Here is a 14316-nt window from a genome sequence, read left to right as displayed (position 1 = left end):
CCTTGTCAATTCCTTAGCTGATCCTGTTTCCTCAGACTGGAAGCTTTTGTGTCCTCATCCAAATGGATCTCAGCTGAACTGCTTCTTGAAAGTCTGAAAGCTTAACCAGTCAAAGAGCTTCTAGTTTCTGGTCTTCACACCTTATACACCTTTCTGCTTTCTGCCATCACTCCCTGGGATTAAGGGCGTGAGTCACCATGCTTGGCTGTATCCTTGAACACACAGAGATCCAGGTAGATCTCTGCCTCTGAAATGCTAGGATTAAAGGTGTGAGTGCCACCATTCTCTAGCCTCTGTATCTAGTGGCTGTTCTGTTCTCTGACCCTAGATAAGTTTGTTAGAGTGCACAATATTTTGGGGAACACAATACCACCACAGTGTCAGGATCATGGCCTAAACCAACTCAGTTAGTACTCTTTCTTGCTCTGGAAGCCAGTGCCTACAACCGTGTCCTTAACCTTGTGTAGAAAGCTGCTATGAGAATGAGGCTGAACCCTGAGGTCAGAACTAAGAAAAATGACAAATAGAGTTGTCCCTGGTAATATCCAGATATCTGGAGCAAACCATGCCTGAAGCTCACAGCACATCTGAAAAACTGATTGCTTAAGGCAGTTTGAAAAAAGTCCTAAATTACTTATAATTCAAAGCATCCTAGTAGATATAATTTTGCGTAGAGTTTTTTGCCTTTTTTTTCTTCCATTTTTACTCCACTGGAACAAAGCCCACTCTTTGAATGCTTCAAATAAAAACTGCACTTCCCAGAGGAACAGGCATAGAAACAGGAAGTGACTACCCTTCAGCCACTTAGCCACCAAGAAGTTCTGAAGAAGAAACAAGGTGAGCCATCCAACACCAGAAGCTGGAGTGCTAGCTCTGGATGTTTTGTTACCTCAACTGCTCACCCTATCCTCTCTTTGACACTCTTTGTTTTTCCTCATATGAAAAAGTGCATATTCGGGGCAAGACTAGGATTCTTTCCCAGCAATAACACTTAAGCTTCTTTGAGCTTCCCTTGGCTGCAGGATGTTTGAGGAAATGAACACTGAGGCATGCTGTCCCAGATGCTCTGGCCTTCTAATCTGCAGCTGTCCTCAAACTGATTAGAGCCTGGAAGCAACTTGGTGGAAAGTAAGGGCTGAGTCCTCGGCAGTTATGGAGCAGGGACAACCATTCACTAGCAAGGGGAGACCTATTATTAGCCTGGATGTAAGTTTTCTTTAGTCTATCCCATCTTCTTTGCTAGGGAACATCCTCTCCAAGTCTGAACAAATCCCCACCAAACCTTCTGGTTCTGGGATCTGGTGCCACCCAAGTTCTAAAGATGGTTTGTGACTCAGACCTAGCAAAACAGAGTCATCTGTCTTCCAGCCATAATGACAGGTTCAAAAATGGGCAAATGCAGCCAGGAGGAGGTGGCACACACCTTTAATCCCAGTACTCAGGAGGCAGAGGCAGGCCAATTTCTGTGAGTTTGAGGTCAGTCTGGTTTACAGAGCAAGTTCCAGGACATACAGAGAAACCCTGTCCCAAGGGGGGAGAAAAAAAGAATGTGCAAATGACACATCCCCATCCAATCAGAACCTTCATTCTCCCCATCACAAAGATAAGGTTAAACATGGGCACTTGACTCAGTAATAGCCAAATTGGAGGCCTGTTTCCTGGCCACAGCCATAGGTTCAGAAAGTGGCCCATGCCCTAGACCTAGCCACTAAGGTTAGTGCATGTGACCTTAGCCCTGGAGCTGCTTCTAGAACTTCCTGGAAAGAGGCTTGCTTATCTCTAGAGTCCTGAGGATTTAAGGCTGATGAGATTTGTTTTTCCTTCCATGCTGCTAAAGCCCAGCCTGAGGCCTGGGCATTCATATCTGACAGTAACTACAAAGAGTAGACATACATTGTTCTTTTCATGAGCAAAAGGCTCAAAAGCATGGCTATTTTGGTAGAAACTCACAGGTTATAAATATATGTAGAACTCACTCACAAATGTGGCTTTCTGTAAAGTGGACACTTTGATCAACATGAATGAGCCCCATGCCAAGCCATCCTCTTTGTGGCCCCTTCCTAGGTACTTCAATCCAGACCATCACTGGACTCTTGCCTTAACTCTGCCCTTCAATGTGGGCACAGGCTCCATATCTCCAGGCACAGATGGTTCACAAATAGCCAGTCCATCAAGCATTTAGCCTCAGTGTATGCCAGGTTCTGAGGGGGTGGAGGGGAGAGTTACTTGGATAAAAGAACAACATGGGTGCATGTGGGTGAGCAGACACAATTCCAAGTGACAGTTATGAAATGGCATGCCAGATGAGCATGGTTGTCAGCCTCAGGAGGAATCCTGGCCACTGTGGTTCATGGCAGGTCTTTAGCCTGCACCTGTTAACACAAGGCTCAGCCCCACTGTTCACTGCCTCCAACTCAGCAGCCCCCCATACCTCCAGGGGAAGGAAAACAAATCTTTACACCTCCCCCCCCTGCAGAACCCTGGAACCAGAGCGAATTACCATGTATCAAACCTCAGTGTTATCAGTGTTATGGGAAAGAGCACAATACCTCTTATTTGATTTGAGCAATGTAACCCTGTTTCCAAAAGCAATTATGAGATTTCATGTACTATATTGTGATTCCCTAAGAGTTCATCTGACAGAATTTCTTCCCTTACATATGGTGTTTTCTGTCAGTATGGAAACAAGGCTGATATAAACACAGGCACAGTATAAACATTATGTGATTCTGACATAAGCTGTCAGGACCACCCACTTCCCTAACCCCTTTCACTGCTTCTTCCAACCATACAGAAGATTCCAAGCAAGAAAGTTACTTACTAGCTGGCCAGGAAGGGACAGGGACAAAAGAACCAGTAATTATATTTCCAGACTTTGTTCTCAGCCTCCAATAAGGATTATATATTTTTATCCACAAAAGCAAGTGGAACTGAGATTCCTTTGGAATGGATGAGGCCATACGAGGAAGAATATGGAAAGGGAAGGTGACAAGAAGTACAAAGCAAAGTTCTCAGTGTGGCAAGAACTAATGTGAAGAGCAGATAGATAGTTCCTGCAAAGTCTGATGATAATGAAGTTGGGTGCCCTTGGAGTAGACCCTCTCTGTTACAGCAGTTGCTGGCTGTGCTATACACAATCAGGTTTTCAGTGTTGCCTGGGAAGTGTCAAGAGGGCAGAAACCTTTTCTGTCTCTTCTAGCTGGAAAATCTGGGAAGATGTACATATGGGGAACATGCACACTGCATATACACTACACTACACACACACACACACACACACACACACACACACACACACACACACACACCAGCTATAAGACCTGAAATTTTGCTTTGGGTCCTGTACATCACTGGCATGTCCCACCCAAGCATACCAACTTTGTTCCTTTTCTTCCTTTATTCACTCATTATACTCTTGTCTAAGGTTTCTTGCTTCTCTGTACTAGAAGATTCTTCTAATTTTAAAGGTGACTTCTTGAATTCAGGGCAGAGTAAATGACCACTACAGGGTGCCACAGAGTAGACTTGAAGAAATGGCTTAAATAAAGTGGAAGGTGTGTTGTCGTTTTTTAAAAAATGGTTGCTGCCTTTTAAGCCACAGCTGTCTGAATCAGCAACTGGAACTTCGCCACTACCAGCAGCAGTTAGGCTGCAAAAGCCTTAGTCAACTCTCGAAAAGCTACAAAGGGAACTTAACTAAACCTCTCTCCCTCTAAAGAACTCAAGATTCAAAGGTTATGGTGGAATTCTGCTCTTCAGAGGCTGAATAGCAAGTAGCTCACCTCCTCTCCTTGCTCATGACCTCCAAAAAGCCCTTGTGCTGTGCCTTGACCCTCCTTATAAACCCTTCTCACCTGGCTCCTCCATACCACTTCCTGTGAGCTAGTTGCTGACGCAGCCTCCTGACTGCAGGTGAATTTTATTTACTCAAACACATCTTTGCATCATTAAACAAACGTTCCAGAGTATAAACAAAAGTAACACACCTTGAAATAATATTCTACAACAAAAGTGCTTGGGGATAGGGGCAAGAAACAAAGGAACAAGCATTATTAAGTCATGTTGAGTGGGAGGATGAATTTACCCGGTGATAAGTGTAATTGTCTCAATACCTATGTTCAAACACAGCACACACAGCAAGCCTCTTCCCTCTCCATCCTCCCAGGTCAGCCTGACGTTTGCCAAGACATCAACCAACAGAGGGCGCAAGAAGACCAAAGGCCCTGTCCTCAGAACTTTCCCCTAGCGATACCTGGGTCCCTGACCTGGGCCTTTCACAATACAAGGGCACCATAGAGGGAAGGTACTGGCAGAAGCAGTCTCACCTGTCACTCCAAGTAACCATGGGCCTGAGTTTCTACGCCTCAGTTTCTTCATCTACAAAATAAAGGTGTAAGAATGACCAGCTGCTGAGAGTCACTTGACAGACTGGAGCCCTCCTTGCCTGCCAGTTTCACAAATGATTAGAGGTCTCAAGGCAGACTCTAAGGTCAACACTGAAGCTCAATTTTACCCAGTATTCCAAAGCTCTGCTTTGGTCCACCCCTGGTGGTAATACCTAGTCTAGTGTCTGTCTCCTTCCCTGAATCTAAGGCAAAGGTTAGCAAAAAGTTTTAAAGACCAGTAGTAAATATTTTAGCTTTTGAAGGCTATATGGTTTGGGTCATAGTTGTTCAACAATGGAATTGTAATGAAAGTCCCCCTGCCGCTGTATGAATTGTCTATAGGTTTGGCTGTGTCTGATAAAACTTTACTTACAAAAGAAGGTGGAAGGTCACAATTTGATTACACACTAATCCGTGTTCCCAAGCCCTTGGGCCTCCAACCCCTTTACAATGTAATATGATGCTGACCTGATTCCTCTAACATAGCTGCCTCCTTCCTAAAGCCAGGGAATGTCTGGTGTCTTTAAAAACCTAAGGAGGAGCTAATAAGTACTGAAAACATGCTTGTAACCAACAGTAAAGGAAAGCAGGTCTGAAGTCAGGAAAGCCAGCCAAATCCATTCCAGGTGGAACCAAGACCCTCCAGAGGGTCTTGAACATATATCAATAAACATAGGAAAAACCATGAGGTGCCACAATCATGCAAACAAATACCACTTAAAACTTAAGCCACACAGTTAGACATCATCAGCAAACACAGCATGGATGAACCCAAGGGGCACTGTATGGGTCCAAGATCTAGAAGCAAAAGAAGCACATGCACAGTTGATCCCATAAGTCTAAAACTCAAAAAAGACAAATCTACAGAAACCAAAATCAGAACAATCAAAGCAGGGAGTTAATGACAGGGGTGCATGAGGGAGCTCTGGGTATGGATGAAATGTTTTTTTTAAAAAAAAAAATTATAATTTAATTTAATTTTATATATCAGTCACAGATCCCCCTGTCCTCCCCACCCCTCACCACTCTCCCCCCAATCTACCCCCCATTCCCATCTCCTCCAGGGCAAAGACTCCCCTGGGGATTCAGCTCAGCCTGGTAGATTCAGTAGACACAGGTCCAGTCCCCTCCTCCCTTCACCCAGGCTGAGCAAAGTGTCCCAGCATAGGCCCCAGGCTCCAGAAAGCCAGTTCATGCACTAAGGACAAATCCCGGTCCCACTGCCTGGGGGTTTCCCAAACAGTTCAAGCTAATCAACTGTCTCACTTATCCAGAGGGCCTGATCCAGCTGGGGGCTCCTCAGCTATTGGTTCATAGTTCATGTGTTTCCACTAGTTTGGCTATTTGTCCCTGTGCTTTTTCCAATCTTGGTCTCAACATCTCTCACTCATACAATCCCTCCTCTTTCTCACCAACTGGACTCCTGGAGCTCCACCTGGGGCCTGGCCGTGGATCTCGGCATCTGTTTCCATCAGACACTGGATGAGAGTTCTACCACGACAGTTAGGGTGTTTGGCCATCCAATCACCAGAGTAGGTCAGTTTGAGCTTTCTCTCAACCATTGCCAGTAGTCTATTGTGGAGGTATCTTTGTGGATTTCTGGGGACCTCTCTAGCACTTTGCTTCTTCCTATTCCCATGGGGTCTTCATTTATCATGGTCTCTCTTTCCTTGTTCTCCCTCTCTGTTCTTGATCCAGCTGGGATCTCCCATTCCCCTAAGCTCTCTTTCCCCCGACCCTTGCCCTTTATTACCCCCCTTCACATCCAGTTTGCTCATGTAGATCTCATCCATTTTTCTGTTGTTGGGCAATCCCTGTGTCTTTCTTAGGGTCCTCTTTACTAGATAGCCTCCCTGGAGTTGTGAGTAGCAGTCTAGTCATCCTTTGTTTTACATCTAGTTGGATGAAATGTTCTATGTCATGACTAAAGTGACTGCGTGACTGTACATGGTTACAAAAAGTCATTTAGTTATACACTTGAAATTGGTGGCTGCATTGCTGGTAAGCAGTAACATTTCAATAAAAATAACCAAAGCAAAGAAAAAAAAATAGTCACACAACCTGAGTTCTCTGAGCTTGTTTCTTCTGCCATAAAATGAGAAAATCCTAACTGTAGTTTCACTCGAGGGCAGTGTTATTCCAAGCAAGGATTTGTCTTCATCCTCTAGGAACTGGAGATCTCAGGCTCATTCAGACTGACAGGATCTGAATTCCCAAATTGGGGCCCAGATCTGTGTCCTAACATGCTGCTCCAGTTTGGAATAGTTCCTCCCTCCTAAGGGGAGGAACACTCTTAAATTTCTAGCCCATCATGTACATCATGTATGGAGACACATATATAAATTCACAACACTCACAACTTTCCATGTAAGCACCTGACTGCCTAGTACTCATCGAGTATGAGGTGTCTTGTGAGCATGCACCTGGATCCACACCATGTTACCACAGACAGCAGTTACTCTTTTAAAAAGGAACTGTTTGGTCTTTTCTTTTCCTGAAATCTTTTTCTTTCTTTCTTTCTTTCTTTCCTTTTTTTTGGGTGTGTGTGTGTGTTTCGAGACAGGGTTTCTCTGTGTAGCCCTGGCTATCCTGGCACTCTCTCTACAGTAGACCAGGCCTCAAACTCAAGAGATCCACCTGCCCCTACCTCCCAAGTGCTGGGATTAATGGTGTGTACCATCATAATAGGACTTTTACTGAAATCTTAAAGGCTTAGCAACAGACACACCTGGAGCTGCTGGTGCCTATCTTTTTTTAATATAGGGGGAAAATTGACAAAAAACAATTGACAAAATAAAGTTGCAGCTGCGTCAAGTTGAGCAGTGTCCCAGATAACACACAAATTCTAGATCCAGCCATACCTGAAGCCATGTGTTCTATTGCTGGGCTTTTTAGTTTTAGTTTATTGTTGGGGATCTCTCCTGGAGCTGTCCTCTCCAAACCCCACCTCTGAGAAAGCCCACCATGCAGCAGCTTGTGGTGATAATGTGTTCCCCAATATATTGTGCACCTTAATAAACAACTGGGGTCAGAGAACAGAACAGCCAATAGATAGACATAGAGGCCAGAAAATGGTGGCACTCACACCTTTAATCCTAGCATCCCAAAGGCAGAGATCCGTCTGGATCTCTGTGATTTCAAAGCCACACTGGAAACAGCCAGGCATGGTGACACACACCTTTAATCACAGGAAGTGATGGCAGGAAGCAGAAAGGTATATAAGGTGTGAGGACCAGGAACTAGAGCCTGGTTAAGCTTTTAGGCTTTTAGCAGTTCAGCTGAGATTCATTCAGGTAAGGACTCAGAGGTTTCCAGTTCGAGGATACAGGATCAGCTGAGTGTTGGTGGGTGAGGTCAGCTGTGGTTTGTGTTCTGTCTCTCTGATCTTCCAGTATTCACCCTAATACCTGGCCCTGGGTTTGTTTTTATTAATAAGACCTTTTTACGATTCATGTTACAGCGGCTCCACCCCTGGAGGATATTTAAGGTCAGGCCCAAGACTTCCCCTTGTGGTTTCCCTCATGGCTTCTCCTCTTCCCCCTGGGACCACCCAGGAATGCTCTGCTCAGATTAAACCTGGACTTACTAATTCGGTTTAATTGGTTTATTATATCGGCAGCAGAGGATACCCAATAACCAGGGATCCAAAACTTATCATTTATTACAACAAAAATGGGTTGACGAATAAGCCTTTCAGCCCTGAACAGTATTTTGATGACTCAAAATAAAAGCGTATGTACAAAATCTTTGCCTGTTGTTAAGTGCTCTGTTACGGCGAACTCCTATACCACTCACAAGCAAGTATTGCTTCCTCCTCCACCACAAAGCTGGAACTGCACAGAGATTCTAGAAACTATGTGACCGCTGCTGATCAGTTCAATAGATTAGAAATATCCAAGATCCAATCCTTCTTGTATTCCAGAAGTAGACAGGGTTGCTTGACTGGGTGAGAATTCCTACAGAGCTAGTGACACACTGGGATCTGAGTGCTACCTCTATCCTTTGGCTCATAGGTCCTCAGCCAGATGTGGATTTGGTCTATCTTTCATAGCAGGTGGTTATGATATTAGTGTGTAGAGACCACAGTGCCTGAGATAGATTCTCTATAACAGGATTACTCAACTACCTACAGAAATAATGCTGACAGTCACTAAGTGGCCCTGGGTAACTAGGTTGTCTTGGGCTCAGCTGCTCCATGGAACACTCAATCAATTAACCTGCAGCCACCAGGGCTACCAGCAATACATAGGAGCACCCCACCCAGTCCCAGTACATGGTCTGTCCTGTGTGAACAGCAGCCAGGAAAACAGATGATAGAAATTATGGCTTTTACTGCTTTGAAGGCTCAGAAATATAAGTAAATGGAACCAATGAAAAGAGGTTTGACTCTCTGACAAATGAAAGCAGGATCTCAGGCTGAGTTATACTTCTCTGTCCTTGAGCCACTGGATCCAAATTCTGGGGGGTGCTTGGCTCTATTACCAGCTTTGCCTTGCACTGAAACCCTCTCTCTGAAAGAAGCCACACTCTCTCAATAGCTCATGTGTGAGGTCAAAACTTACAACCCAGATAATTCCTTTAAGACTCAGAAACAGGAATGATATTGATAGTGAAGATAAATAAATGCTGTCATTGTTTTCATTCTTTTCCAGTTACATGAAATGGGAACATACTTTCTTAATTAAGACTCTGTGGTGTGTGGGCACTTAGAGGGCAACCAGATCTCCCAACAGAAGCCAGAACACAGGCATAGAGGATAGCAGGGCTCCCCTGTGGTGGCCACAAGACCTGAGTGAAACATAGTGGCCACCCAACACCCTCGTTGGCTCTTGGAGAGTTGGCGGCAATCCTTCTTAATCGAGCAAGGAACACCCATGGGTGGTGGAGTAGGGAGGGGTGAACATGACTGAAACCTGCTTATAACTGTTTTCATTGTTGCTCCAGGCACTCCTTGAACTTGGGCCAAGGAAAATGTACGTTCCATTTCAGGAATTAGAGCAAGAATGAAATGTGGCTTCCTGAGGAAATGGAAATGCTAACACCAGAGCCCTCTGAAATGAAACCACATGTTATGGTAAATGGGGGGGTGGGGGTGCCTCTAAAAGGGATTCCTGCGGCCATCTCTCCGCCAGCTAGATACCCATGTCAATGTACTTTATTTAAGTTTGTTTCCCTGAAGCACCAGGTTATTGGCAAGGAGGTAAGTTCCTCACAGTCCCTATGATAGTAGGAAACACATGTGGAGAATGGATTACAGTCCATGAGCATCATTCTGCCATATTACAGGTCTGATACAACAAACAGAAAAAGTGATTTGAAATCAGCTTTCTCTCAAAACCTCTTGCCAAAGCTGGAAAAAACAGTCTGGCTTTTCTTCTGAGGAAAAATAGTCTATGACGTTGGAGAGGCATGATAGCATCCTGCGTAAGGGCAGCTCCTCGCAGTCTGTGCCTTGGAAGGAGCAGGAAAAGGGAAACATTTGGTATTTTGTCAGTAACAGCTGAGCAGGTTCTGATTACTTCAAGAGTGATGTTTTTATATGAATAAAAATGACATATGGCACATTACACAAACACACCCTAACCAAACCCCATCTTCCTGTGCCTCGTATCCCCTAATTCTAGCCTCTAGTTTTACTAATGCCTTGTGCTTGTCACATAGCTTTGAAATATCATAAATGTAAAGCCCAGGTTTTACAGGGTTGGTTGCACTTGGACAAACTATGTGTCAGAATTAACAGCTTTTGGAGCTCAGGGGCCCATAGGAGGAGGAAAGGAAGAGTGCCTGCCTGTGGCTTTGAAGAAATAGGAACTGGGTGCCAGGGACTGCAGGGGCAAGTTCCTGGCTTGACCCTCTCAAGTACATCAGAAAGGTAGTCTTGGAAGGGGCTAGAGCTGAGATTGACAGAGTGTGGTGATATGGCATTCCCACTGGGACAGCTTTATAATACCATAACCCCAGAGCCAGGCAATGAACTCCTCCTCATTCTTAAAGTACAGAAAACCAGAGAACTTGGATATTTTCTCACAGTGGGAATGGGAAAAAGAGCTGGTAAATTAAGAGGCAGAGTGAACAGCTGGGGATGATGGGCCCAGAATCCTAGGAGGAACTAGGGACAGAATCAGGATCTAAGCTCCAAGTCTGACTCTTTCTTACCAATTCATAAAGGAGAGGTTGTAAGCACTGAATATGAACTGCTTTCCTCTACCCCAAAGCTTCTCAGTGTCTGAAAGCCTCACTCCTGCAAACTAATCAGAGGACATGACACCTGGTGACAGAAGAGTCACCTGGTGCATCAGTACTGGCTCTTTTGAAAGCTGTGTGCAAATAGGAAACACACAAATGCATGACCTGTGCTTGCTTCTATTTTTATAATGTTGAAATTTTCACAGATGAAGGGAAACACCTCTAAAGGCCCAGCTGAAAAATCAATGAAGAGCCTGGAAAGCAAAGATCTGTGACTGTCAGCTGTCCAATTCTGCTCAGGGGTGGGAAACTTGTAGTGCTCAGAACTCTGTTTTACTTTGCAAGCCTGAGGCAGAACCTCCCAGCAACTTGGGACCAGGGCTGCCACAGAGCAACCAAGGACAGGCTGGCTTAGAGTGACTGCTGCCCTCTACCCTGGGGCCCTGCTGCAACCATCCTAGGGATACCATCCACTTACAGGGGCACTCTTTCTATTGTTTTCTTTGTTTGCTTATTTGTTTGTTTCCTCTTCATGAAATGAAATTTCCATTCAGACCTGTACAGTTTTAGAAGCTGGAATGCCCAGGGCACACCCAAACAGACTATATCAACACTGGAGCAGAATGAATGTTTTGTGAAAGTTTACCAGGTGGTTCCAACATTATATTCCTGTAAGGTCTGGCTCACTACTGTGCACCTGCAATAGCACTTGGCCCAAGCAGCAGCATAGGTGCATATGCAAAACGAATGAGCAATGGAGCAGCAAACGAATGGAAGTAACAATCCTATTTCCAAAGCTCAGGCCATTCCCTCAACATCTTTCTGTGGTCTATCTGCTAGAAATAAGGTTTACCCTAAAGCCCTAGGTGATGGGTAATTGTTACTAATATGCCTCCCATCCAACAGCAATGAAAGAGGCCCAGATGGCTCACTGGATTCTGGATACCAGTCAGAGCTACCACATCTACTGGGACATTGGGGGCAGGTACTTCACTAATGGGTGCCCAGGACTCTTTCTCAACCCAATGCAAAAAATCTGGTGCAGAGCTCCTAGAATCAAGAAGGAGACCTGAGCCCAGGCTGGCCTGATGCTTTTTGAAAAGCACACCCCAGGGAACAATGATGGACCAGGGAACTGGACTTTGCCTCTGGCCCCACCTCTGACCTTATATGACCTTGAACCCAACACCCATGGACTTTCCTGTTTTAATAGTGCCACAGGGAGGTTGTCTTCTTGGTGGGTGTGACATCAGAGCCCCAAGAGAGTTCACCACCCCTGAGATCTTTAAGCCCATTCTGTTGCTCTCCTCCTACATCTGTAAGCATGGGCTTCAAGGTAATATTTCTCTTGGGTGCCAAGCCAAGCCCTGGCACAGGTGGCTGTGGAGCCCAGCGGTGGTTACTGCACTTCTTGGAGCTTCATCTTTTTCTAAGCATTTCTGCTCCTGGCTATGCAGGCCTATTGGGGAAGAGTTTAGGCAGGGTGAGGCTCTGTATCCTTCAAAGCTGGGTCCACTTTGCCTTTCCAGGGCCCAGACTGGCTTCACCTGGAGCAATGAGCTAATTAGCACAAACTACAGGAAGGCCAGGCTGTAAAGTGGTGTGTGAAGCCAACCAAATAGCAGCCTCCACAAGCTGACTGAGCTATCCTCCCCACCCCTAACCAGGTGTCCCTGCTTCTTCCTGGGTCACTGGCAAGTATATAGTGAGGCTAACAGCATTACAGCCAAAAGCAGCTTGCGAAGTAAATGCCTGGGAAGGTGGAGGTAATGATGGCTTCCCAAAAGTCCTGAAGTCTCTGGGTTGGCAGTCCCTCAGCACTCAACATGATGTTCCTCAACATGATTCCCAGTTGGACTTAGACAGCCTTAGCCTGTGCATTCAGGGCAGGCATTTCACCAATGGGTGCCCAGGACTCTTTCTCAACCTGGTGCAAAAAGATGAGGCTTAGCATGAAACTCACTCTGCCCCTCAGCCCTCATTCTTGGTATGCAGAGAAAAAAAAATGTAGAAGTTGTTATTTTGTCCTTCTAGACTCTTCTCTCCAGTAAGCCTCTATTTCTTCCTGCAGCCCACCATGGGTTTGGCCTGATGGAAAACAACCCAGATCTTTAGTGATTAAATATCAAACTACATCAACTCCTTTCAAGCCTTCTACCTGTGATTAGCCTGGTTTTAGTCTCATGAGGACTTAGAGGTGCTAAAGAGTGAATTTAGCTCACAGGCATAAGAGCTTACGCAATGGCCAACATTCCACACAGGGATCAGGGGAGAAAGGTGTTTTACCAGGATCTACAGGAGAACAGGGACCTAGATCTTGCTTAGAGTTGTCATCCACTGATGTTTGGAACTGTGTGTGCATGAGCATGGTTATGTGTGTGTATAATGTGTGTGTGAGAGAATACACATGCTTGTGAATGAGCATGTGTGGGGAGGCCAGAGGCCAACACGGGTTTTCTTCCTCAATTAGTCTCCACTATATTTTCTAATACATTCTCACTGAACCTGGAGCTCACCAATTCAGCTAGACTGCTGGCTAGAAAGCTCCAAGGATCCACTTGTCTCTGCCTCCTAGGTGTCAGGAATAGAGACATGCACTACTGCATCTAGCCTTCTGCATGGGTGCTGGAGATCAGGTTCTTATGCATGTGCAGCAAGCACAATACTGATGAAGCCATCTCTTCACTCTCTGGTATCAGAATTTAGACACAGATTTTTCTAAAAGAGAATTTGGCAGAACTATTTTTAGGAAAGAGACAGGTTTAAGTCAGACAGTGGCCTTCCTATTTTGATACCAAGTATATAAAATAACTGAAGCAATAACAGATCTAAAAAAACAGAGACCTTACTGTATGCCAAGCACCATGCTAGGCACACTACATGCCTGTCTCATGTAGCCTTCCTCACTGCTTATGGGACAGGTACTATAACAAGCTGTATTTCAGATGCTGGAAAATAAAGTCATGATCAGAGTCAGTATGAGATCAAGGAGCCAGCAAGAGGCAGTGCTAGGGTTTGACCACAGTTCCTGCTGACTATAGAACTGGCCTGCATTTCTTAGCCTCTTGGTATCCACAGTAGCAATAGACAAGGACCTTGGAGTCTAAGAGGTAGGTGACATTACATTAATGCCACCAGGTAGCAACCTCCATGGGAAACAAGAGGTATCAAAGTGTGATAGTTAATACGTCAGCTTGACAAGATTTAGAATCACCTAGGAGACAAAGCTCTCAGTATGCCTGTGAAGTAGTGTTTGGATTAGGTTAGCCTCTAGACATGTCTGGGAGGGTTTGTCTAGATGAATTAAGATGGGAAATACTCACTGTGGGCAGCACTATTCCGTGAGTTGGGGTCCAGGACTAAATTAAAAGAAGGAAATAAGCTAAGCAGAAGCATTCACTTCTCTGCTTCCTTCTTGCAGATTCAATGTGATCAGCTGCCCCAAGCTCTTGCTGCTATGCCTTCTCTTTAATCACAGGTTGTACCCTCAAAATACGAGCCAAGATAAACCCCTTATCCTTTAAGTTGCTTTTGTCAGGGTATTATTATTATAGCAACAGGAAAAGTTACTAAGATGCTTAGTAAGATACTAAGTAATCCAGATGTTTGTTAGTCCATTTAGGTACAGGCTGTCCGCACCCTCTGAATCCAGAGCATTCATTCTCCAGCAGATAAGGTCTAGGAAACATGGCTGCTCAGGACTGGCTGTCAATCAGGCACCTTCTGCACTAGCCAGGCTAGCTAA

The 14316-nt window shown here is 45.0% G+C and overlaps 1 protein-coding gene across 4 annotated transcripts in view; it reads right to left on the bottom strand.

The window, feature by feature from the left end:
* Grk5 (G protein-coupled receptor kinase 5) overlaps window positions 1–14316 on the bottom strand; it is a 217772-nt gene that overhangs the window by 65771 nt on the left and 137685 nt on the right. The gene's annotated exons all lie outside the window — the stretch shown is intronic.

This window comes from Peromyscus maniculatus, chromosome 1 (assembly GCF_049852395.1).
Source record: "Peromyscus maniculatus bairdii isolate BWxNUB_F1_BW_parent chromosome 1, HU_Pman_BW_mat_3.1, whole genome shotgun sequence".
Taxonomy (NCBI): domain Eukaryota; kingdom Metazoa; phylum Chordata; class Mammalia; order Rodentia; family Cricetidae; genus Peromyscus; species Peromyscus maniculatus.
This window is presented reverse-complemented; position numbering and strand designations above follow the sequence as displayed.